Genomic DNA, 26,886 nt, shown 5'->3' on the forward strand with positions numbered 1-26,886 from the left:
ATAGGGAAAAAACCCTGTACGTGCATATATTGAATTATTTCGGTTTGTAAGGATTTTTATTGTTTTTATTTTTAGAAGGGCCTCTTTAGGGGTTTTATAAAAGAGCTAACGAATGATCATAAACATATGCGATATGTGGTATGTATGTATACATTCTGACGTCATTGTCCAACCATAAATATGAAACAAAAAAAAAAACAAAAACAAAAAAAACAAAAAATTGCACTTTAGTCATGGTTTTCATTATACAAAAATAATTTGTCGATTTGAAACGATTTTCAAATGATTAAATCATAATTTTAAGAATCTTTATAAGTCATGACATATGTCTCTAGATATCTATATTTTATATATAAATGGTATTAATTTTCATGAAATACAAAAGCAATGTGACAAAATAGTGTGTGCCAAAGCAAGCAATGTCACTAACTGTAATGTATTTTCAACTACTGAAATTAAATGTATTTTGTGTTGATTCAAGAAACAAATCGGTGATCTGAAAGCTGCATGTGTTAGTATCAGGATATATATATATATATATATATATATATATATAAGCACAATAAGCCCGTAAACTGGCCTTGCTTACAAATGTCCATTAACTGGCCTTTTACGAAAATCGGTATTTTATTGTTATTTTACGCTATATATTGCCTAAATTAACTAGTTTAACATTATTTTGTGTTACTTAACGGTTAAGTATTTGACTGTATTAAATTTGCAATTTTTGAAAGACATAACTATTTTTGGCCAGTAAACTGGCTTCCTCGAGGCCAGATTACTGCTAAAACCTATATACGATGCCAGCTTACGGCACCTATTTTTTGTTCATGCACAACAAGCCCGTAAGCTGGACTATGTACCCCATGACCTCAGAAAGTTAGTGGGATAAACTGGACTGAGATATAACATTCATTGACGTCATATATAAGGAATGTACGGATTAGCTAGACTTAATTTAAGTTGTTTATTTTAAATTAATCGTGTTGTTGGATCTAATCTCCATGCGCACGTGGTATGTACAGAAGAGAAAGGGGGTAAATCCCAAACCATGTGTTTGAAGTTTAAGATGTTATTATAATTGTGATAAGTCTTATTCGAAGGAAATATCCTGCAGTAAAGAAACGTCTGTTTATTATCATAAGGCGTGTGCCGATCACGTTGGTGCCGATAATATGGACTTGTAATATATACATGTATCAGTAATGAACCAAGTGACGGGATCTTGAATTCAGTTTTATCCAGCAAGATTTAACATTTCACCAATATGGTGAAACAAGATGGGAATAGCAGAATGAAAGTTTATTGATAGTCATGCATCAAGGTAGGCAAAAAGGTCAAGATCAAGGACATTCATTGCATGCACAAAAAGTCATTTAAAATGAGATTGAACAAAATCAGATATTGTTTACAATACTTAAACAATAATGATCTCTACCTCTGGGACAGTGGGATTAGCAAACAGAAGGGGTACATTGTACACAGGGCTGTCACTTTAACTGTGGAATGTACTAGTAACATTATTGATCCAAGAAGAAACTGACAATTTAGAAATTATTGAAATAAAAGCATCATATGTAGAATGTGGTATGGAAAAAAAATATAATAGGTTGGTACGAGCGTCTTGACATTGAAGCTTAGCCATAGCCATTTGATTTTCCACAGTAATTTGACATGATATTGGTGAAAAATGGACAAAAGTTTCAAAAATCCTCGCACGTTAAAGAACCCTACTGTGGTATTCTCCCGGAGTAGGAACCATAGGGCTCCGCCACAGGAGGCTAAATTGCCTGACCCTACCCACCTCTCCCTATTTCCAGTGGCAATCAAAATTTGTCGACCCCATTATCCTTGTCTCCCATCCCATGTTTCATTTCATCTTCATTTCATGTTCATTTTATTGTCCACTTCATGTTCATCACCTGAATATAGCAGAAATATTGCTGCCTGGGTGTTAAACCCCAACAATCAATCAATCTATCAATCAATCAAAAATCGTAAGTATATACGGTGGTTTATCATACACGTACATGCATGTACATGTACATGTATGATTTGTGGATCTCACACAACCAAACCTTACAGAAATTTTGTTAGCTGTTCGTCTATAACATATGGATGTTGGTACATTTGTAGCAATTTTGGATAGAGCCGGTCTGACTTCTGGATACATGTACTGTACAAAATGTACCTGACAGACAAACTTGTCTGGGTATGTCCTGCATTGCAAATGGCCCTGACAAAGACCATGAGGCCAACAATTGTAGCCTATATTCTTTATTTTTTTTACATTTTATTGATACATGTATTTTATTCATCTGTAATTCCATTTTACCTTTTAAAAGTGGCTTTTGTTTACTTATACAATATTCTTATTTACAATGTGCATTTAATTTGAGCCACTTCACAACATACTTGTATATGTTATTTCGAACCTAAAGTAGGAGGTGCACAATGGGAATATATATGTAATAAAGATTCTGTGAAAATTCATACATATTCTATTCAGTGGTGTAGGAGGATTAATGGATGGGTCCCACCTTCTGTAACAGAAGGAAGGAAGGATAGGCAGAAGGATGGACACCCCTATCATTATGTACATAAACATGTACCCCCCACTCTGCAATCCAGGACTTGTTATTGCTAGAACATGTTTAAAATTGGTCCTAGAACCTAGGATTTATAAATAACATTTAAGTAGCACTCCAGATAAGATTCAGTCAATTGTGATTCATTTGTTGGAAAGCCTACATATTTTTTTTTATTTTTGATACAATTGTATTGTTTATTTTAAAATGTTTAAAAGTAAACAGAAATTAATATGTGGGTCTTCATATCACCCTTGTCTTTAGGAAATAAAAATCATAAAGAATGTACTATAGAATTCAAAATTAAGGGAGATTACTCTGTAAGCAGGTGCGGATCCAAGGACTGGCATGCTGGGCATACGCCCCCCACTAAATTGGTAAGAAAAAAAAATTCACCACAAGTTTCACCCCACATTATTTTTTGCCTTGCTTTGCATTAAATTCAATTAATGCCCCCACTAAACTCAAATCCTGGATCTGCCCCTGGTAAGTGACACTAAAATACAATAGAAGCTGTTTGATTTTCAATGTGAATTATATCTAAGATCAAACAGATTGGAATGAATGCTTATATATTTTATCATAGACCTATTAAGTAACATAATAACAAAAAAAAAATGTGTAGCCTTTTTGTAAGATGTACAATGTATCAGGTTCTACAGAATTTGCATGATTCTTACAAAGACTACTACTTAAGACCTTTCTGGAACTTTTTATCTCATAATTTTTGTCTTTATAAGTTGACAATTAATTACGCCTATTGACAGGTTTCATTATACATGTATTCAGTATTGTAATTTTCATTGGATATGCACTTTGAAGATATGTGACAAACAACCGGTCAGGTCAGAAAAAAACGCCTCATCTTTGTATGCCCTGCCTAAGCACACCAACTTTCTTTATTATAAATGCAGTGCTTTCATTAAGAGCCGGTACCCGGTACTTTTACCCGGCTACGGTAGCGTATGGTACCGACAGAATAAAATAAAAACAAAACAAATCTTGAGGAAAAATCTAGTTAATAGATATCTAAGATCGTTCTGTCTGTAGCCCGTGTAGGCTATGTCTCCAAAATTGTTAATTATTGTTTATATTGGTGTCTTCGTCGAGGTCCGCGTCGAAATCTAATCGGTAAAGCGCTTTAACCTACGGGATATAAAGTAGTGTCCATTTGTAGAAAACGTGGTGACTCAACCACCGATTATTTTGTGCTGAACAAAAAGCTTAACACAGGTAAAGATTCTATAAAACGTGTAAAAAATGTCGTTCGTATTTGGAATTGCCCCATACCCGTCATTTTTCCCGATATTTGTTGTGATTTGTGCAGGCGAGAGCAGGAATTATTAATGTTGACAACGAGTTAACGTCGTGAAACAAACTTGTACAAAATATAATTTAAGGGACGACCATTCGATTCAGCGGGGAAGGGGAGTTTTTGTAAAAAATATTCTGGTAACCCTAAGTTTTAAAAGAACATGTCTGGTCTTTGCTCACAAAAATAGAAAAAATCCGAGATTCAACACTGCTATATATATAATATTAGAAAATAGATGCATTGTAATGTTTAAAAAATTCTGTCCGTCTTAAAGTCAACCAGACTGAAAACTGCCAGCCTTGTTCTTTTTCAGAAGCAAAGAATTTATTATCAGACTATGATTTTTAGACCAACATTTCATAATGAGACACAAGCAATTGCTCTACATGTCACAGTAATAATTATAGGCAATAAACAACAATGAAGTTTTATTATGAAAATGATTAGTCTAGAATTGTATCTGGTGGGAATCAAGGGGAGTTCCTGGATTTCAGGGTTATGAGACTAAATCAGTTATGATTCATCATATATCTTGATTTCAAATTTGTATGCTTTAATGAATCAAATATTGCAGACTTAATCCCATATTTTCAAGCCAAAATTTAAATCTCAGGAGCTTCCGGGCTTTGCCCTTCCCCACCCTCCGGACCCCTTACCAAGGCATTGCCCTTGACCCACTTAAGCGGCCCCAGACCCCTTGCCGAATTTATTTGCTACCTTCTACTTTCTGTAAAGTACCTCCGGCTTGAAAAATTAATGAAACTCCTGACGGTTATATACATGTACATGTATCTCTATAGACTGAGATATATATGTACATGTACATGGATGAATTGTTTCTTTTACTTTTCAATAACATTTCTTAGAACTGTTAGACTATCAAACTGTCAGACCATCAACCTGTTGGACTAAAGAACTGTCAGACCATTGGTACAGCCCATATTATTTAAGTGTATTGGTTATTATTAACTAAAGATGTGAATTCAAAAAACGTTTTTTAGATAACATCCGTTATCTAAAGATAGAAGACTTTAATTTATGAATATGATTATGCATAACCAAGTTGTTTTATTTGAACAAAAATTTAAACAATTAAGGAAATAGATACTTCATGATTGTGGCACTGGATACAAAATGTATTTTAGCAGGGGCTGCTCTGGTTTCCAAAATTATGTTCCCAGAAAAATCACCAGCTACCAATTTTTGTCGCCATGTTGTCATGACATGTTAACATGTACCCAAGATTCACTCTTGATGCATGTATAAAGCAGGTCTTTTGCTCTAGTCTGTCACTTTCATATGCATAAAATAAAAACGTACTACTCCAGAAACTGGTACTTTACTTCTATCAAAGACTTTATATTACTATTCTCATATATTCAATGATTTTAAAACATGTTCACCTTTGTCATTTATGGGCTAATTTATCTAATACAATATAATTTATTTTTTTTTATTCGATTCTTTTTCTCAAGTGATAAAATTTCTATCAAACTACATTTTGTACCATGGACCATTAACTGTGTCCCTGTTTAATTATCTTGATATCTGAATAGCATTTCTTTAATTAGATTTTGGGAATCCCCATTCTATTTGTTTACCAATTTTTCCGCCAAAAAAGTCACATGGCAAAAGTCATCCATTTTCTTTTACCAATTCTTTCATTTCGAAGTATTTAGACACTTCCTGATGGGATAATCATTGTTAATTGGATTTAATTTATTCTGTTTTTAGGTAAGTCTGTTTATGAAAGTATTACATTGTTAAACAGGGCTGTGAAACTTGTGTGTAGCCATGTGCACATGGCCTTAATTGTGTTTACCTTTGACCAGATGAGAGTTTTGATTGGCTCAATAATATATTTACATTTGATTGACACCTCCCATGAATATATTCGCCTGGTCTAATTACCTTTAATTGCTTTCAGTCGTTAATAGATCATAGTCAATTAACTCTGACCAGGTGTCAACACAAAATTAGAGAGAATATCCGTTGCTGGTAAACTAGCTGTCAATTTTAATATACAAAACCTAGGCGCCAAGAAAATCGCCAACTGGCTATTTTTGTCGCCAGATAAAATAAAAAATCACAAATTACGACATTGGCGAAGCCCAGCGCGACCCCTGTTTTAGTAATTCATTCATTTACATGTAAGCACTTGTAATCTTGTTTCTTTTATATTTATAGTTGCAATGTACATGTATTGCTGAAGCTATAAAAGACATTTTGACATTTCCGAATTCTTTAGAATTACATAAATGGCATTGCCTATCCTGATATAGTACATTATGCCAGCATAGTAGTATCAAAATACAACTGTGCATCGACCTTTGAAATGCCAGAGTCTTAGAATATAACTTCAGCAATAAAGCCTAGTGAAGGAAACATTCAAACGACATGCACAAGTTTTGAAATTCCTTGACACAACAGATTATGAAAGCAACGTATGAATATATACATGTATGTTGAAGCATAACAATGGGGGATAACTGAAGTCTTACGAGCAGTAGACAAGTGCATGTGCAAATGCAATTATACATGAACATGTAGGTAAACAGTTTGCCTGAACCCATATTATTGTACATTATTACATGCATGAATGTACATAAATAATACATTAATACTCCTTTGTGTACATGTACATCTGGTTTTCATTTTTAAGACAGGAAGAATAAAAATAACGAAGGTATGAAAAAATAGTTTTGATCGTTCTTTAACTCCTTAGACTAGTAAGGGCAATATACAAGGTACAAAGAAATTGTAGTATTTTCATTGATAATTTAAATAGGAGGCGAAAATGATATTCAGTTCTTTATGCAGAAATTTCATTGTAAGAAATACATGTATGTGGCTATGTTTGCTGGATGCAGGCTTTAATTTAAAACATGGAATTGTACATACAGTGTATCAGTACATGTACTGGTATATAATTTTAAGTTATCAATTGAATTATATGTATGGAATGTACATGTATAAGAAATTACTGAAAAACTTAAAAAGGTTAGTATTGTCAGCTATAGGAAAATAAATACTACTGTTTTTCCTATACCTGAATGTAGGGTATGAAACTCATTCAAATTCTGGTCAGTCCTGAATACAATTTTTCAATATATGGCTTTATAGATTTTTGTTAAAATTGGTCAGCCCTGTCAAAAAAGTCTCGGGCTGGGGACAGGCTACTATTTCTAACTCTGCTGAATGGTGTTTTTCAATTTTTCAACACATGCAATGCAACATCTTGATACTTGTAGCATGTTTTTGCATAGTATCACTAAGATGAAACTTGATTCACAAAAATGACAGAAATAAGTGTATTACTATGGAAAAAAAAATAACTGGATAACTTTCTGCGGACACTGCTTCATGGCGTAAACACACACTTTACACCTACATGACTTGATATGGAAGTTTTCAAAGTAGGTGCACTTTGTTTATGTATATTTGAATGTAAGAATCACTCACTGAATGTATTTTTGCTCCTTTCAATTTATATTTTTTCTAGAAATAATGTTTTTATGCAGTTCTTGAGGATTTTGAGAAAAAACAGTTATTTCCCCTTACATATGGTCACTTAATATCAGATTCATTCACGTACAACTTTTTTTTTTAAAGGTGCAAATTACTGTTACTATTTAATATGGGGTAGGCATCACCTAAATCAGCGAGCACCATGAGCTTTACCATGTATCGTCTGTGCGAGACTTGTAAAAATAATAAAGGACATTACAAAGGAGGGGGGGGGTCGACCCGGATGAAATTTTTGCCTCGCAAGTGCAATATTCTTATTTATATTTAAGCAGCAAGCAAAATCAATATTTCTATTTGAAAAACAAATAAAAATATACAGGTTAAGATTACATTTCAGTAAAAAAAAATCCTCTTTTCTGATAGTTTCAAGTCTTTTTCTAATTTGTTATACTTATTTAAAGAAGTGAATGTTATATTTATGAAAACTTTGGGAAACATGTGGATGTAAGTGTGTGTATCTCTGCTGTTTAACCTGGAAGCCCTGGTAATATTTTCTTTCCACAAGTTTCTCTCAAATATAACCCTGGTTCACCAGTAACGTCTTATATTTTTTTACTGAAATGTAATCTTAACCTATATATTTTTATTTGTTTGATTTATGGAAATGATGAATTTTCTCTGTAAGGACAGTCATTTTTTGTTACTTCAGGGACATGACTTTTTTTTTTCTTAAGTATATTGGGGAATCTTAAGGGAAATTTAGAAAGTACACGTAGTAGCGGTAGAGCTCACACCGCTTCGTGGCACTCGCTATAAATATTGTAGTTTACGACAAATCTGGAATAACAATTTTTATCATACTTTAGTCATATTTCTTCTTGTAAACCTGAATTGTCTGTTATTCAGTCCGATTCCTAAATGTCATAGCATAAAACATATGAATTTCATGTTTTTTGGTAATATGGTGGCAAATTGTGAATTTTTCATGTAATAAATACAGTATTCTGTCTTTTATAGGTTTAAGCAATCGAGAATAGATGTCAATTGCCAGGTTTTAGAGGTTTGACTGAACAACTGTGCCCTGCTGTTGCACCACAGCTTTATGTATTTTGACACTTGATTTGAAAATAACCTTCTTGAAAGATTTATGTAAGCATTTTTATTTGTTAGCATATACCACACTATTCTATCATGTAGTTAAAATGCTGATTTTATGCTTTACCAGAAAAAAAAACTGCATTTTAGTAAAAAATATGTGTTTTTCATTAACTAATTTCCTGAGATGGAAGATGTGATAAAAATAAGCAAATTTTACAGTGTTATGTATTGGGGCTATGTTCCTATAGGAAATACACTACTTCATCAAACTAATGATGAAACAAGGGTGTATTTTGTTCAGCTTTCATTATTTATGTAATGAACAGCATTTAATATATTTTTTTTTGCAGGAGGAAAAAAAGCTGTCTTGCATGATGCGCACATTAATTCTAATATGCCCTGGCAAGGATCAAACCAAAGTATGAGAGCTCTGTAACTTCTTATTTGTGTAATAAAATGGATACACTTAGTGAAAAAACACTTTTCCTGTTGCTTCATTCAGATAAGTGGAGGTAAAGACACTGTTTTTTTTCAGCTGATAAGATCTTTTGAAACAAAGTATGATATATCCTTTTGTTACTGGGAAAATGTAAGGCAATAATTTAATTTTAAATATAATATGTGTACCATATTTCTTAAGGCTGTAATTCTATACCTACTTATTTTGCCCAACTATACAATTTTGTTGGTGCACATACATGTACATTGTAACATACATGCACATTGCCTTGAGAAAAAGAAAACTAATAAAAATAATAAAATTGCATTGCTATTATGGTTATCATTTCATTATTTTTCTGGAAGTACATGTATATATTGTTGCATACATTGTACATATTGGTATCACCTTGTCTCTCTTTCTGTGAGAATATTTTTACTTAAAATTGTTCTGCTCCAAGGGGATGGATTTCAAATTTTATATGAGGATTTATATATGTACATGTAAAATGTAAGTAAGAAACAAGTTGTTCTCCAATGTCACCTTCCTGTACGAGTTGGGGTATACCTAGCACAACACTGCATACAGCTTCATATTTCTTGAAGATATCTAAAATTTACATATGTACATGGTACATTTATATGTTAAATTTATTTACAGGCATCAAAGTTGAATGGATCTGTACTGCAGTCTGGCTTGTAAACATTAGCTACTAGATTATGCTCTTGATGTAATAAGGATTCAGGTATTTAAAACATGTTCTTATACTTCCTGCAAACAAATTTAGGGAATATATTGGAATCTCTTTGTCTGTCTGTCTGTCTGTCTGTCTGTCCAACTGGCCACAGTTCTTGTTAGCACAACTCCTAAACCGCTGAAGGGATTTTGATGAAACTTTAAAGGAAAGTTTGAATCTTTTGTAGATGAACATGAAGGAATATAGTTCCTGTTACGGACTCCAAAGGGAGGTAATCCAACTTGAGGGTTTTTATACTGAGCATTGCATGCAAGGCAAATGATAGACTTTCAGTCAAACTGGAATAGGTATCAGATAGGTCCAAAGAAGTTGATCAAGGTAGTGAATTCAAAGAGAAAGTGGTCTTTAAATTGGGTAAAAATTAAGATATATAAATATATATATATTATTATTTACAGTATTTACGTGAAGGTACAGTACACTGAATTATTTTTTTTAAAAAATGGACATCACTGTTTACCTATCCTATCTCCCCCTTTCAGCTGTTGTCCCTTTTTAGCTCACCTGGCCAAAGGCTTTATGAACTGTTGGCATCATTTAGCAGCCCTCTTTGTTAACAATTTTTTACACTCTTCTCTTTTGACACTACTGGACCAATTAGAACAAAACTTGGTATTAATGTTTCTTGGGGTATTCTGCACCGAACTCTGTGTGGAGTTTTGATTCCTTAAATAACATGGCCACCATTACTAAAAATAGAAAATAGGGATAAGACAGTAGTTTGCACATATCTGCAAAACCATTATGTTTGGCTAAATTCTGACAGCAGTTGAAAGTGTTTAGAATAGTGAGATCTATCTCTGGTCAAATTTTCATTTTAATCATTAAGCCATGTTGAAATAATTACCCTTTTTTAATGCTTTGTCCCTATTTTTAATGTTATTTCTTTCAAAAATCTTTTCCTTTGAAACTACGGGACCAATAAGAACTAAAGTAAGTATGAATATTCATTAACTTGTTCTATGTAGATCTGATGTGGGGATTTTTGACCCATGGAAAATATGACCGCAGTTACTTAAGATAGGACAAAGGGGTCAGTCCAGTTTTTCTCTTACATGTATATATCCAAAATTGAAAGGTTTAGCCAAATTCTTTCATTACCAAAATGATCCCTATCATAAGGCCTACAAATGTCTTTTGGGATCAAGTTGTCAGACAATGCCTTGTTAGAGGTTACAGACCACCAATTCAACCAATGAGCATTTGGAACGTAATTACCCCTGTTCCTCATAGTGCTGTGAAAAAAGTTCTCATCTTATTTAAAAAATTTAAACAGTTTCTGAAAGGAAAAACATTTCTGTACATTTTATAGGTGCATTTTGCTTCTTGTGATGTGAAGCCTAATCTCCATAATGATTTTTAAATATACCTGTACCTTGTGAAAACACTGGGATTTCCCATGCTATTTATAGACCCTTCACTTCCGGTGACCAGTACTGCACTGCAAGTCTGCTAACCCCACATGCCATTCTGAGGATTGTGAGCTGACATATGTAGAATCATGCTGATATATAGTCCTCTGCAGGTTAAAGTTAAGGTAAAGTCCAGAGAAGTCATTGAATATTGTGAAATTAGCATAGAAGCCTATGGGAAGTGGAATTAGTGGTTTTTGGCCTTAGAGTTATTGCCCTGGAAAGGCAAAAATAAGGTTTTTAGCAGTTTTTAGCCAGTATCTTGAAAACTATCGTAGAAAGAAACTTTCAATTAATGAAATGATCCTTATGAAAAGTTGTATCAAAGTGTACATGATTTAAAATTGTTGGATGACTCCTTGTTCGAGTTATTGCCCTTGAAAGGCAAAAATTTAGCTAGGTGAGTAATTCAAATCATGGGAGCCTCTTGTTTTCTAAAGCTTGCTGATAATGAGTTGATTTTTTGTATTTGAGTCTACCATAATGAGTTACAGATCAAGATTAAGTTTTTGTTCCACTTCACTGATTTTTTCAGAAATTATGGTCCTTAGACTTTGCAAATTTTACAAAAATTAAAGTTTTTCAGACACTTGCAATTAATGGGCTGATTGTTGGTGTATTATTCGACTATGATGAGTTACAGATCAAGCATATTTTTTGTACCATACTGCTGATTTTTACCAAAATTACAAAATAACAGTTTTTTGCACTTTTTTTTTCTAAACTCTTGCAGATATTGAGCTGATTTTTTGGTATTTGAGAATTCATTTTGCATTTTTGTACCCTGATTAGTTCAGATCAAGTTTTTGCTTCATTGAAATTTACTTTGAATTAAGGCCCTTTAAACTTTCCCTTAAGCTCACATGGACAAAGTTCCCAGTGAGCTCATGCTTTGACTTTGTGTCCGTTTTCTCTCATGTTCATATACATGAATTGGACCAGTTTTAACCTGACTTGGCAGAAACATTGTACGCAAAAGTCTCTACAAAAGATCCACTTATGGTTCCCCTTAATCAAAATGGTCCCCTTAGAGGCCATTTAAGCTTCTGATTGGCCAATTTTCAATGATCAACTTCTGAAATCACAAGTATCAATGTTTTGAAACATGATAGGGTTAATGACTTTGATGCCTTCAACAAATGATTCACCTTTTGTGGGGCTCTTGTAACTCATGGGGTGGCTGCCTTTGAAACCTTATGGGAAAACACATTTTGGCCTTTATCTTTGCTTTTGCAAAGCGGTCAAAAGTGACCAAACTTGGCAGAAATAATAAAATGGGGGGGGGGGAAGTTAGATGGACAGCATTTTCAGTCAGAAACAAAAAGTTCTGCACTTTGATTGATTCACAACCTGTATATTCTTCAAAGGAGAAGGGGTGAATATTTCCGTGATAACGGGTCTTATTGGCCTCAAATTCAACTGAAAATTAATCATAAAGTGTTCAATAATTTCAGTTGTGAATTTTGAGACTTGAATCAATCACAAATGAGAAAACATAAAGACTTCTAATAATTCTTGAATTCAACGGACAGACAAATTGCTTGAAGTTTACCAATAATAAAATATTATATTGTACTTTTTGATCACTCTCTGGTCATATTTTTGGCAAGAAACAACTTCATATTTAGTAAATACATTGATTATTACATAAATTAGCATATATATGTAAAAATATAAAGTTGTTTCTTAGGTTTTGACATAGTTTTCTGGATGTATATGTAAATATGTCTGAAAAAAAAAAAAATTATTGTATAACAAAATTTAAAATTCTCAGCAGTTTTTTGCTAAATTATGTAAAAGTATGGCACCATTATGACTCCTTTACAATGAACTAATGCCACAAATGATTAGTTTTCTTATTTTTTTATATTTTACTATGTTTTGAACAACTTATACAACAAAGTTGATATTTTTAGGCAATATTCATAGCTTAATGCCCCTTCACCTTTTAGAATTTGGACCTTTTATTTAATTTGGTTTTCATTGGGGTTAAAAGGGATGAAGTTTAACTTTATTTTGATTTTTAAAAAAAATAATTCTTTTGTAATTATCAACATACTAAATGTATCTGTAAATCCCACTTTTCACTGAATTTTTTAACAGTTAAATATCTGATTATAATTCTATATTCTGTGATCACATTCAGCATTAAGAAAGTTGAAAGTTTTTTAAAGTTAAGCCCTAAGATGTACACAAACATGTTTGATATTGTATTTAATTTAAACTATTGACTGTACAAGTACCTGCTCTCAATATTCAGTTTAACACCTGTAAGTTGAATCAACTGGCGCACTGAGATAAATTAAATTATACCCCCACTTGAAAAGCAGGAGGTATATAGTGATGATGTGTCCATCCGTTTATCTGTTCCCAGTTCTAATCTGCAACTCCTCTGAAACTGCTGAATGAAATTTGATGAAACAGATTCTTTGATATTGTGAAAGTATTTTGATTTGTGGATTCCAATTTCTATGGAGCAGGGATGAAACATAAGTTCGTGGATTATCGAATTTGTGGTTTTGAAGTTTTATCAATGGGAACCTACTTTTCATTGGGAACCAAAGAAACAGGTCCTGTTATGGCCAATTTTGGCCTCAAAATTTGGAATTGTTCAAAATAAAGCTTTTTATCCTTTTTGTACACATAAGTGTTTAAACCAGCTAGTTTGATAAGATTTAGGCCAAAACAGAAAAGCATCTCATCATTGTAGCACAAACAAAATTGCCTAAATGATGAAAAATCCATAAAATCTTAATAATTCAGCATATATTTGATGGTTTTTGTGAAAAATCAATTTGGTCACATTCGTGATCATTCTTATCTTTATATATATTGTGTAGTTTGTAAGATACAACATTTATGTCAATATTTGGATAAACATGGATATCAATCACCACTCCCTTTTTAGGCAAAAACCATAGAGAAATATGCACAAAAATGCAACAAAATTGAAGATTTCACTACTACGTGTTAATTTTGACTGCTATTAGGTCAAATACATTCATGATGTCACCAAAATCGGCTGAGATGTATTTACTTCAACCATTTGTCTAGTAAAGACCAAAACAAATCTTTCAAAAATGTTGAATACTGGGGCCAAAATAGGACCTTACCAAACCTATTCCTTTCATGGTTTGGCCTACCCACTGAGACCTTGAAAAATGGTACCCTTTTACTGTACATGATTCCATACTGCATCTCCTATTTTGTTTTCCCATCTGATTGACTTTTGGGGTTTCCTGATGCAAAATATGTACTTAGTCATATGTAGACCAAAAGGGTACCCTCTGCAAATCGTCTACTTCTCTGAAAATGCTGAATGGACTTTGTTGAAATTATCACAGATTCTTTATTACATTAGACTTTTGTGTACCTCCAATTTTATTACCATCTGAATGCTAAAATCACTTATGGGGTATCATATATGGTTTCTGGGGAGGGAAATAACTTGTGAGGGTATCACCATGTAGGCTTTGCTCACAGTTTCCTTAACTTAACAGGTCAAAATTTTATTGCTAAAATAATCTTTTTTATTTCAGCAGATCATTTGAAGCCTCCTGATGTACCGGTTATATGGTCTGTAATCTAGCAGTCATGACTCTAGTAGAGAAAGCTTTTTGACATAATAGAATATGTAAGTCAAAGAATTAGCAATATTTTTATGGTTATAGTACTGCTGTAAGTTCTGAAGTTAATGAGATTTTGTCTGTGATTATATATTTTCTATATTTTCATCTTCAGTAATACCAACAAGTTATTACTACTACTTCTAATAGTTGTGATTACATCCAGTCACAGTTTTATAACACCACTAAAAAAATTGATATGGTATAATGGAATCACCCTGTCATCCTAGTCATTGGTGTCTCTTCACTTTGGTCTTTTTATGATAACACAAGTAAAACTAATTCAATTCTTTGAAAGCTTTGTTCCTAGGGACAGACATGGTGGAGGACTCCATAGTTTTGGGTGGATTTTTGCCCCAACTCCTTTGAAAATATGTAATTAAAAAGAGGAAAAAAAGGTGAAATCATTTGAATTGATAGAAAAAATTTATTTTAATTCTATTTTTTAAGGAATTAAGTGTCAATTTGTTCCTCTTAAATTTTTTTTTCAGATTTCTTTAGAAGCATATTAGGGGTATACAGAAAAAATATTATCTTGCCTTGGGAAAATGAGCTAACTCCCTTTTAAAAGCGTTTTATTTCACACCATTATCTAGGCTTCTTGTGGAAGAAATAGTTTCCTTTTGAAAATAGTGTCTTATTTGTTTGTGCAATCTAGATAGTATTGTTGGTCATTGTTATCAAAAAAACATATACCTCGGTGACCCTTAATTGCTACCCTATGTAAAAACTAAGTAATTTTTAGCTCACCTCGCTGAAGGCCATGTAAGCTATTCCCATCACTGGGTGTCCATCGTCGTCCATCGTCGTTGTTAACAATTTTACAAAACTCTTCTCCTCTGAAACTACTTGACCAAGTGGAACTTAACTTGGTATGAATGTTTCTTGGGGTATCCTGCATAGAACTGTTGTGGGGATTTTTGATCCATCGAAAAACATGGCCGCTGTTACTAACAATAGAACATAGGGGTCAGACAGTAGTTTTTCGCATATATCTCCTAACCGGGATAAAAGTGTTCAGCATGATGAGATCTATCTGTGGTCAAATTTTCATTTTCATCTATTAAGCCATATTGGAGTTATTGCCCTTTTTCAAATTTTTTTTGCTATTTTTAATGTTATTTCTTTCAAAAATATTCTCCTCTGACACTATTTCACCAATTGAAACAAAACTTGGTATAAGTGTTCCTGCATAGACTTGAAGTGGGGTTTTTTGATCCGTTGAAAAAAACATTGTCACTGTTACTGAAAATAGAACATAGGGGTCAAACAGTAGTTTATCGCATATATCCAAAACCATTCAGTTCAGCCAAATTCTTTCATAGCTGAAATGATCCTTATTTTTAGGACTACAAAAGTCTTCAGTCATAAAATTTGTCAGACGGCTTCTTAGAAGAGTTATTGCCCTTCACAGGAAAATGACAGGGTTTTTTTTTTTACAGTTTTCAGCCAGTGTCTTGAAAACTATGATATATTTAGACTTTCATTTACTGAAATGATGCTTATGATAAGTCCTATCAAAGTTATCTTGAGTCAAAATTGTTGGACAACTTCTTGTTTAATCTATTGCCCTTGAAAGGGAAAATTCAACAGGTGAGCAATTCAGGCTTTTGGGAGCCTCTTGTTTTAGTACAGCACTACTTCAAATCTTATCTAATTAAGTACTTAATGTTACTACTCGAAATCCAGTCTACATTTTTTATAAAGTTTATACAATGGTGCATTTATTGGTTTTAGCATTTCTTTCCCTTTTTCGATTAATTTGAATCAGTGCTTTTACAATAAATATACTGTATAAGCTTTCTTAAAGGTTCACCATTTTAAGTACTAGTTGTCACTTAGTTATCTGACAAGTAAACCTATTTATCATACTAGAATACTTTAATTATCTGACTAGTTAACTTACAAGAAAAAAATTGTCTTGGTCATATAATCACCCTGTCCTCTCAGTTATGTTAACTTGGGTTAAACTTGTCTGGTCTTTTTTTAAATTTCAACACACTGTTCCTAGGGACATGGTGGAAAGCCATATTGTTTTTTTGTGGTTTTTACCCCATCACTTTTAAAAAGAGGGAAGATGAGTGTTATAATTGGAATAAAAAAGAATGTTCTAAATCTGATTTTTATGTTTCAAAAGTCAATGTGTTTCTTTTAAAATTTTGTTTTAAAAATATTTACAGGGTAGTCTTTGGAGTAAAGGGGATACAAAATTGGGTCATGCAAAATTTTTTGTTCAATTTTTGGTCAAATTTAAAAAAAAAAGTATTTTGTATTGGATCCCTGCATGTGTTTTTTCATCAGATTTCTGTTTCTCTTAAGGTTTTCAAGTCATTAAAGGTCAAAGAGGCCACACCCTAAAAAAATGTGCTTTATTTATTTGATGTATATAGTTAGTATTGTCTCCTTAGTTGAATGGTAATGATGCAAATGTTGCATACCATGATTTAACTTCATTTTATGTTTTTTTGCAGCAAATGCATAGCGGTCTAATGGCCCCACCCACCCTTGACCAAATTGGATAACAAGGCATAGAGCAACCCCATTCTAAATTTTGTTGAGGGATTCAAAAATTTCCTACATCTCAGGTACTCTTTTTCTGCAATATTTTGGTTAAACATGGTAACAAAGCGTGATACCTTTATTTATTTGGTTAATTAGGCTGGGTTTACTATGTGAGTGGCCCTTTGCAAGTCCGGGTGTCAAAAGAATAGGCCTGCAGCAGCGCTAAGCTTGTCATAAAAGGTGATTAAATAGTGCTCAGAAACCTAGCCATGGGCTAGGCGCTCTGCTCACAGAGCAACTGGGTTGTGTGCCCCAGGAGGTGGAATGGGGTACCCCTGGTATGTTACATGTTGGGGTTGTCAGGAAAACCTGGCCGCAAACCATAGTGGTGCACCATGTTGGGAAAGATGCCACAGTCCTCACACTTTAGAGAACCCTGCTGTGGTGTTCGATAGGAGTGGGAACCTTTGTGCTCCGCCACAGGAGGCTAAACTGCCCTACCCTACCCATCTCTCCCTTTTAACTTGTGACAATCAAAATTTATTGACTTATTATCCTTGTGTCTCATCCTTTTTCATTTCATCATCATTTCATGTTCATTTTATCATCCCTTTCATGTTCATCGCATGAATATAGCTGAAATATTGCTGTTTGGACATTAAACCCCAACAATCAATCAATCAATCAAGTAGGTGAGTGATTCAGGCTTTTCAAGAGCCTTTTGTTCTTTTAAATTGTTTCTTATTTTTTTTTAATATATTCCTCATATGTCACGAAAGTTTTGCGACATTTGAGGAATCTAATAAAAAAAAATTAAGATACAATTTTTAAGGTATTACTTGTTTGCATCATTTTTAAGATTTTCGATTAGATCACTTGATTATGAAGCACTAAATTTGCTACATTTAAGTTAATCATATCTGGTATGTAGTTGGATTAGCATTACTACATCACAATTCAGTTTCATTTTTTGCATATGCGTTTGCAGTCATGTTTTATTGACTTTATTGATTTTGAAACTTCAGATTTAAATGTTAAGTTTTCTTTTTAGGTCAGTTTAGTATGAACCACTTGTGGTAGATCACTGAATCAAAATTATATATAAGTTTATGCATATGCCCCGGCATTCACGATCTAGTGACTTTGAAATTTTAAACTCTTGTAAGGTTGTAATTTGCTGTAGTTTTGCCTCTAATTGGTAAAAAGTAGATCTTGGGATTTTTTTTATTATTAATCAATTTTGTGATTTTGTTCAGTAGAAGGTTATTTATTGTTAAGGACTTTTAACTCAGTTCATTTGTCATGTTTACTCCATTGCTGGGGCTTATGAATTAATTACAGAAAACGATAATAATTTTTTCTGAAATTTATGTATATAATTCGGCTTGTAAGTATCTTTAGGCCAGAGAAGTTTTATATAGTTTGCGCTTGTGAATTCTTTTTAATCTGCTCAAATGTGTATATTGACATGCACATGAAAATTTATTGTGGTCTAGTGTCTAATAGGGGGTATCAAAAATGTTATTTGCTAGTGTTTGGGGGGGGGGTAAGTTGATGTTTATTTTCAAGAATTCTGTAAATCTACATGAAAGAGTAATCAAGGGAACCAAGGTTATAGCAGTAAATCAAAAGAATGTAATCCAGAATCAAAGGCCAGACATGGAAAACAGACATACATCCTCAAAAGCATCCTCAGCTTTTCTAGAAACACCAGCCGAGTTGCTCATAAAAAGTCAAGTCCAGGGTAGCTGAAAGAGGAAAGGAAAAATTTGACACGCTGAACAAATAAGTTTTCATGGCGCAGATGGATACACAGTAGCGATCCATGAGTTCATGATGACGATTATAAAACTTCTGTTGTGATGACTTCAATCTTGTAGCAACAAAATACTGTTCCAGAAGCCTATTTGTTAGAGTTCTAGTGCAATACAAAAAGTCTGCGTAGTTTCGGCAAGTTCTGGCATTATGTATTAGTTGTGATATAAACACTTCATACGCAGGAGCTGAAGGAACTTGCCACAGATGAAAGGAAAGTTGACAATTCTGAATGAAAAGTCATCACGTTTATCGTAGTTTGGTGAATAGTTTCTAAGTGTAGGTCAAGATATGAGGCTGACTTTGCAGTGGCATTAGTATCTTTTATCTCAAGTTCTATGGGGTAGATGTGATTTATCAAATTCCCGAAATTAGGATTGTTTATAGATAATACGTCATCTATATAGTGGAAACTGAGATTAAAAGATCTAGCCAAACGATGTATAATGTTTTTAAGTCGGGATTTTAACTGAGTATGGGAAATAGAGGTATACAGTGTTGAAAAATCATAGGTTTCAATGCTATTAAAGTCTTGAACTGATTGTCTCCAAAAGATCTTTTCAAATTTTTCAGGTTCCACAGTAATACCACTATGGGAGTAATAAGTGTTGTGGTAGGACTGTAGACCCTCTTTGACAGTTGTGAGTATAGAAGTTAAAAGTATTGAAAGAGGTTTGGTGGTACATTTTGCAGATCCAGCTATGAAACGTTGTTTGTATGGATTCGTGTGGAGTTTAGGAATCCAGTACATAAATGGTAAATCACAATCATTGTCCTTGGTAGAGAGACCAAAAGAAATGTACTCTGATTTTCCATTGAAACTGCACTATACTTTTGCTAGGGCTGCTAGGTGTGAAATATAAACCAGTGAGCAAAACATTGCTCAGCTTTGAGATTTTCTGGACTAACTATACACTAGGAACATTAAAACAACCACAAAATTATCTGTGAACAAGGTTTAGACTGAAATCTGACAATTTAGTTCATTTTTATGAACCCAATTAATTCAATATGTCAAAATCAGGGGTTTTCACAGCCTTGTCTTAGGGTCTATAAAAACACAGAGGTGTTTTTTAATTGTTTTGAAATTTTTGTATTTGCTAGAGAAAAAACATTTATAATGTGAAAGAAGACCTCATAGTTTCATTCCATTGACATTAATACATCTAGTCAATACATGTATATTCATGTACCTTATGAGGTCTCAGAAATACTTTATTTAGAGTAAGTCATACAAGGTAAGGTTTCAAAACAGACAAATTTTGTAGAAACACACATAAAATACAGCTGACTGTTGGCTTATGTATCTTATAAGCTTAGAACCTTACATTATTTCACATTTTTTCAGCTTTTTGTTCAAAGCCAAAATAAAGGCTAGCATAAGATAAAGGTCAAAATCGCACTTCAGCAAGCTATGTAAAGGTCTGGTTTAAAATGATCTGAAGTGACACTGTTAGCTTTGAAACCATTTCATATTATTTCTAATGTACATTTTAATATATATAGGCCACTTCAAATTTTAAGTTGATCCTTTTAAGTCACTGTCAGAATCACAAAATGAGTTTTCATACCTACCGCTTTATGTGGTCTTAAAAAACACAATGTTTTGCCTCAAACCAACTCTAGCTCTTGTAAATTAAAATACACGTGATGATGCAACTGATGTAAAACAAGTTACCAAAAATATTGCATTTAAAAAAAAAACGGACTTTTTAAAGGGCTCTTATTTATTTTGACCACAAGACATGTGAGTCATGGAATGAACCACTGATAGTTCCCCATCTCCAGGTCATATGAATTTATTCCAGAAAATTTGTTACTTTTTCTAATATTTATATATAAAATCAGGCTTGTAGGTATCTTAAGGCCAGAGAAGCTTTATTTAGTTTGTGGTGGTGGAGTTTTAAAAATCTGCTCAAATGTGTATATTGAAATACACTTGAAAATTTATTGTGGTCTCTCGCCTACATTACGATATCATATCTGTTTCATCCATATGCTCTGCAAGTACTATCAAATATTGAACAACAATGACCATGCACAACAGGCAAGACATACATGTATCTCTGTGATAACAGTGTTTATTTTTGTAAAACAAGGGTATTTTTGTTTTACATTAGGAAATGTATGAATATTTGTCATAATTTGTTTTTATATAATTCCTAGAAATATTTTAACTTTTAGTTAAATGAATGCATTCTTATATGTTTGTAGGTATGGTTTACAACGGCCATAGGGATCACAGCAAGCTGGAACCAGTGGAATGTATTAAAAAGACAGAACAAACTGTACCATTATAGAAATAAAAAAATATAAAATTCTAAAGTATGTATATTTTTTTAACAAGTCACCCATGAAGACTTACAAGGTTAGGAATGCAAGTCCACTTGAGCCACAGGCTATCCTGTTAGTGTGTCTGCTATCTTGTCTATAATTACTCATACATGTATCTTACTAATAATGTGATGTTAGAATTTTAGTGTGCAAGATACATGAAGGTTAATAATAGAGCAATATTTAAATAAGGCCAAGTATTAATCTGTTTATCACATATTTTCATACAAGTTTTGAATTATTTACTGATTTGTATTTCCAAACAAAAATCATGAAAGGCTAGTGATAGAATTGGTGGTCTATTCTGTTAATTCTTAATGTTTCTGTTGCAAATGACTTTCATTGGTGCTTATAGCAGTACTTTTTTCTGATATGTCTATTGTTGCTCCAATGTTCTTACTGCCTGCCTGGGAAAAAGTTTGTTTTGTGCAGGTGTGTTTACCTGGTTATGTATTCCATTGACATACAATTCACAAATCTAGCGTTCTTGGTCAGTAATGTTACTCATTAGAGTGGGGACTACATTTCAATCACCATCTCCATCAGTCCATCCATCCGTTACACCCTTTGTAACAGATGTCTCTGCTCCTACTGGAGGGACTGCTTAGATATTTGGTATACTGCTTTCTCTTGATAACCTGTACCATGTTTTCCCTTTTCAGGTTCGTTGCTCATCTATTTCCTGTGTATTGGTCGACTTAGTATATTTTTAGTAGCTGCATGATGGTAGGCTTCGTAACAGATTACTCGGCTTCTACTGGAGGGGATGCATAGATATTTGGTATATTGCATTCTCGTGATGACTTGAATTGGGTTTCCCTTTTCCCAGCTTTTAATGAAATGAGTCATTGGGGGTATTCTTAGTAAGACATAGCGTGGAACCTCTGGACATTTAACCCCATATTTCCTATATTTCTTAAACAAGGTAAATGTAAAGGATATATAATTTTCGAGACCAGCTTACTGTAGTTTGCGGATTTCTGACACATTAGCTGGCATTGGAAGGTCAGTTTATGGTACGAATGTTCTTCACATATACATTGTTACAAGTAACTTGAATATTGCATATGGACACAGCCCCTGCCAACAGATAGTGATAATTTATTTTTACAAAAAATGGGGATACTACAAGGCAGTTCTTGTGCTGATTGTTGTCAAATTACTTGATATTTTTATTTATTTAAATGTATGTTTACATATGACTTCTGGAAACGGGATGTAAAATATTCCTTTGTTACATGGCACAGAAAATTTAAAAATAACTATTTTATTAACAGGTTTTTCACGGAAAATATGTGCTTAAATCTACAAAAAGTTCTGTTTTCTCTGATAACATGACATTTAACGTCTTACTTCCTATATTTCTTCAACAACAAGGTAAATATAAAGGATATATAATTTTGGAGGCCAGCTTACCGTAGTTTGCGGATTTCTGTACATTAGCTGGCATCGGAAGGCCAGTTTATGGTACGAATTTTCTTCACATATACACTTGAATATTGAATATGGACACAGGTACTCCTATGCAGTTGTTATGCTGATGTTTATCGAATTGGTTGATGTTTTTATTGATTTGAATGTTTGATTACATATGATCACCGAAAACCGGATGTAAAATATTCCTTTGTTATGTGGCAAAGAAAATTTAAAACCGAACTACTTTATTAAAAAGTTTTTCACGGAAAATATGTTCTTAACTCTACGAAAACTTCTCTTTTCTCTGATAACATGACATGTAACACCTTATTTCCTATATTTCTTAAACAACAAGGTAAATATAAAGGATATATAATTTTGGAGGCCAGCTTACTGCAGTTTGCGGATTTCTGTACATTAGCTGGCATCGGAAGGCCAGTTTATGGTACGAATGTTCTTCACATATACATTGTAACAAGTAACTTGAATATTGCATATGGACACAGCATCTGCCAAACAATAGGGAAAATAATTTACTTTTACAAAAATTAGGGATACTACAAGGCAGCTTTTATAATATTTTTTTTATTTCAATGTATGTTTACATATGATCTCAGGAAACCGGATGTAAAATATTCCTTTGTTACGTGGCAAAGAAAATTTAAAAATAACTATATTATTAAAACGTTTTTCACGGAAAATACGAGCTTAACTCTAAGAAAACTTCTCTTTTCTCTGATAACATGACATTTAACACCTTATTTCCTATATTTCTTAAACAACAAGGTAAATATAAAGGATATATAATTTTGGAGGCCAGCTTACTGTAGTTTGCGGATTTCTGTACATTAGCTGGCATCGGAAGGCCAGTTTATGGTACGAATGTTCTTCACATATATATTTTAACAAGTAACTTGAATATTGCATATGAACACAGCACCTGCCAACAGATAGTGAAAATAATTTATTTTTACAAAAATTAGGGATACTACAAGGCAGTTCTTATAATATTTTTTTTATTATTTAAATGTATGTTTACATATGACCTCTGGAAACCGGATGTAAAATATTCTTTTGTTACGGGGCAAAGAAAATTTAAAAATAACTATTATTAAAAAGTTTTTCACAGAAAATATGAGCTTAACTCTACGAAAACTTCTCTTTTCTCTGATAACATGACATGTAACACCTTATTTCCTATATTTCTTAAACAACAAGGTAAATATAAAGGATATATAATTTTGGAGGCCAGCTTACTGCAGTTTGCGGATTTCTGTACATTAGCTGGCATCGGAAGGCCAGTTTATGGTACGAATGTTCTTCACATATATATTGTAACAAGTAACTTGAATATTGCATATGAACATAGCACCTGCCAACAGATAGTGAAATAATTGATTTTTACAAAAAATAGGGGTACTACAAGGCAGTTCTTATGCTGATTGTCATCAAATTAGTAGATATATTTTTTCTTATTTAAATGTTTGTTTACATATGATCTCAGGAAACCGGATGTAAAATATTCCTTTGTTACGTGGCAAAGAAAATTTAAAAATAACTATATTATTAAAACGTTTTTCACGGAAAATACGAGCTTAACTCTAAGAAAACTTCTCTTTTCTCTGATAACATGACATTTAACACCTTATTTCCTGTATTTCTTAAACAACAAGGTAAATATAAAGGATATATAATTTTGGAGGCCAGCTTACTGTAGTTTGCGGATTTCTGTACATTAGCTGGCATCGGAAGGCCAGTTTATGGTACGAATGTTCTTCACATATATATTTCAACAAGTAACTTGAATATTGCATATGAACACAGCACCTGCCAACAGATAGTGAAAATAATTTATTTTTACAAAAATTAGGGATACTACAAGGCAGTTCTTATAATATTTTTTTTATTATTTAAATGTATGTTTACATATGACCTCTGGAAACCGGATGTAAAATATTCCTTTGTTACGGGGCAAAGAAAATTTAAAAATAACTATATTATTAAAAAGTTTTTCACAAAAAATATGAGCTTAACTCTACGAAAACTTCTCTTTTCTCTGATAACATGACATGTAACACCTTATTTCCTATATTTCTTAAACAACAAGGTAAATACAAAGGATATATAATTTTGGAGGCCAGCTTACTGCAGTTTGCGGATTTCTGTACATTAGCTGGCATCGGAAGGCCAGTTTATGGTACGAATGTTCTTCACATATACACATGAATATTGAATATGGACACAGCCTCTACCAAAAGGTAGTGAATATAAGTTTTACAAAAAATAGGGGTACTACTATGCAGTTTTTATGGTGATTGTTATCAAATTGTTTGATGTTTTTATTGATTTAAATGTATGATTACATATGATCAGAAAGCGGATGTAAAATATTCCTTTATTATGTGGCAAAGAAAATTTGAAACTGAACTACTTCATTAAAATGTTTTTCACTGAAAATATGTGCTGATATCTAGAAAGGCCTCTGTTTTCTTCGATGACATGACATTTAACATCTTATCTCCTATATTTCTCTAATAACAGCTTACTGTTTACAGCCCCTACCAAAAGATAATGAAAACAATTTATTTGTTACAAAAATTAGGGGTACTACTATGCAGTTCGTATGGTGATTGTTGTCAAATTAGTTGATATTTTTTATTTATTTAAATGTATGTTTAAATACGATTTCAGGAATCCGAATATAAAATATTCCTGTGTTACATGGGAAAGAAAATTTAAAAATGAACTACTTAATTAAAAAGTTTTTCACGGAAAATATGTGCTTAAATCTACAAAAACTTTTCTCTGATAACATGACATTTAACGTCTTACTTTCTATATTTCTTAAACAACAATATAAATGATTTTCTATGTCAGCTTACGGTAGTTTGCGGATTTCTGTACATTAGCTTTTTTTATTATTTAAATGTATGACTACATATGATGTAAAATATTCATTTGTTACGCGGCTAAGAAAATTAAAAGTAAACTATTTTATTAAAAAGTTTTCTGACGGAAAAGAAAATATTTGCTGAAAACTACCAAAACTTCTCTTTTCTCTGATAACATGACCTTATTATCCTATATTTCTTAAACAAGAAGGTAGATATAAGGATATATATAATTTTCGAGGCCAGCTTTCTGTAGTTTGTACGGAATTTGTACATATGCTGGCATCGAAAGGCCAGTTTATGGTACGAATGTTGTTTACATATGTATTGTAAAAATAACTTAAATATAGAGTATGGATACATAGATAGTAAATACAATTCATTTTTACAATGATCAGGGGTATTTTGATTCAGTCTGCATGGTGATTGTTATTAAATTAGTATATATTTTTATTGACTTTATATATTTACATATGATCATCGGAAATCAAAATAAGTATTCCATTGTTACGAGGCAAAAAGAATTTTAAAAAATTCTATTTTATTAAATATGTACAGTTTCTATGCTCTAGTTTCTCCGATAACATAACATTTAACCTCTTATTTTCTATATTTCTTAAAAGTTCAATATATAATTTTCGAGGCCTTATGATAGGACTTATCATAAGAATCATTTCAGTAAATGAAAGTCTAAATCTATCATAGTTTTCAAGATATTGGGTGAAAACTGTAAAAAAAAACCTGTAATTTTCCCCTGTCAAGGGCAATAACTCTTATAAGAAGGCGTCTGACAAATTTTATGCCTGAAGACATCTGTAGTCCTAAAAATAAGGATCATTTCAGTTATTGAAAGAATTTGGCTAAACTGAACGGTTTTGGAGATATATGCGAAAAACTACTGTTTGATCCCTATGTTCCATTTTTAGTAACAGTGGCCATGTTTTTCGACTGATAAAAAAACCCACTAAATACCGAGTTTTGTTTAAATTGGTAAAATAGTGTCAGAGGAGAAGATTTTTGAAAGAAATAACATTAAAAATGGCAAACAAAATTTGACAAGGGGCAATAACTCCAACATGGCTTAATGGATGAAAATGAAAATTTGACCGCAGATAGATCTCATTATGCTGAACACTTTTACTCCTTGTAGAATGGGCTAAACCTAACTGTTTTGAAGATATATGCAAAAAACTATTTTCTGACCCCTATGTTCTATTTTTAGTAA

The 26,886-nt window shown here is 32.6% G+C and overlaps 1 protein-coding gene and 2 long non-coding RNA genes across 12 annotated transcripts in view; all 3 read left to right on the plus strand.

The window, feature by feature from the left end:
• Window positions 1–26,886, plus strand: part of LOC148606112 (uncharacterized) — a 125,338-nt gene that overhangs the window by 73,401 nt on the left and 25,051 nt on the right. The window lies entirely within an intron of this gene.
• Window positions 617–21,345, plus strand: LOC148606114 (uncharacterized). 10 transcript variants are annotated; one of them, XR_015914915.1, is made up of 8 exons: window positions 617–1,324; window positions 8,389–8,520; window positions 8,820–8,981; window positions 9,569–9,653; window positions 14,617–14,711; window positions 17,175–17,288; window positions 19,594–19,661; window positions 21,235–21,345. It is a non-coding gene; the product is annotated as an uncharacterized LOC148606114 (long non-coding RNA). The 10 variants fall into 10 exon arrangements; XR_015914920.1 differs by having other exon boundaries at window positions 619–1,324; window positions 14,620–14,711; window positions 19,594–21,345; XR_015914912.1 differs by lacking the exon at window positions 17,175–17,288 and having other exon boundaries at window positions 624–1,324; window positions 19,594–19,776.
• On the plus strand, window positions 10,613–14,616 carry LOC148606115 (uncharacterized). Its single transcript, XR_015914921.1, has 2 exons — window positions 10,613–10,837; window positions 11,287–14,616. It is a non-coding gene; the product is annotated as an uncharacterized LOC148606115 (long non-coding RNA).

The sequence above is a fragment of the Perna viridis genome, chromosome 9 (genome assembly GCF_037379345.1).
Source record: "Perna viridis isolate PV_CMFRI_1.1 ecotype Kerala chromosome 9, ASM3737934v1, whole genome shotgun sequence".
Taxonomy (NCBI): Eukaryota; Metazoa; Mollusca; class Bivalvia; order Mytilida; family Mytilidae; genus Perna; species Perna viridis.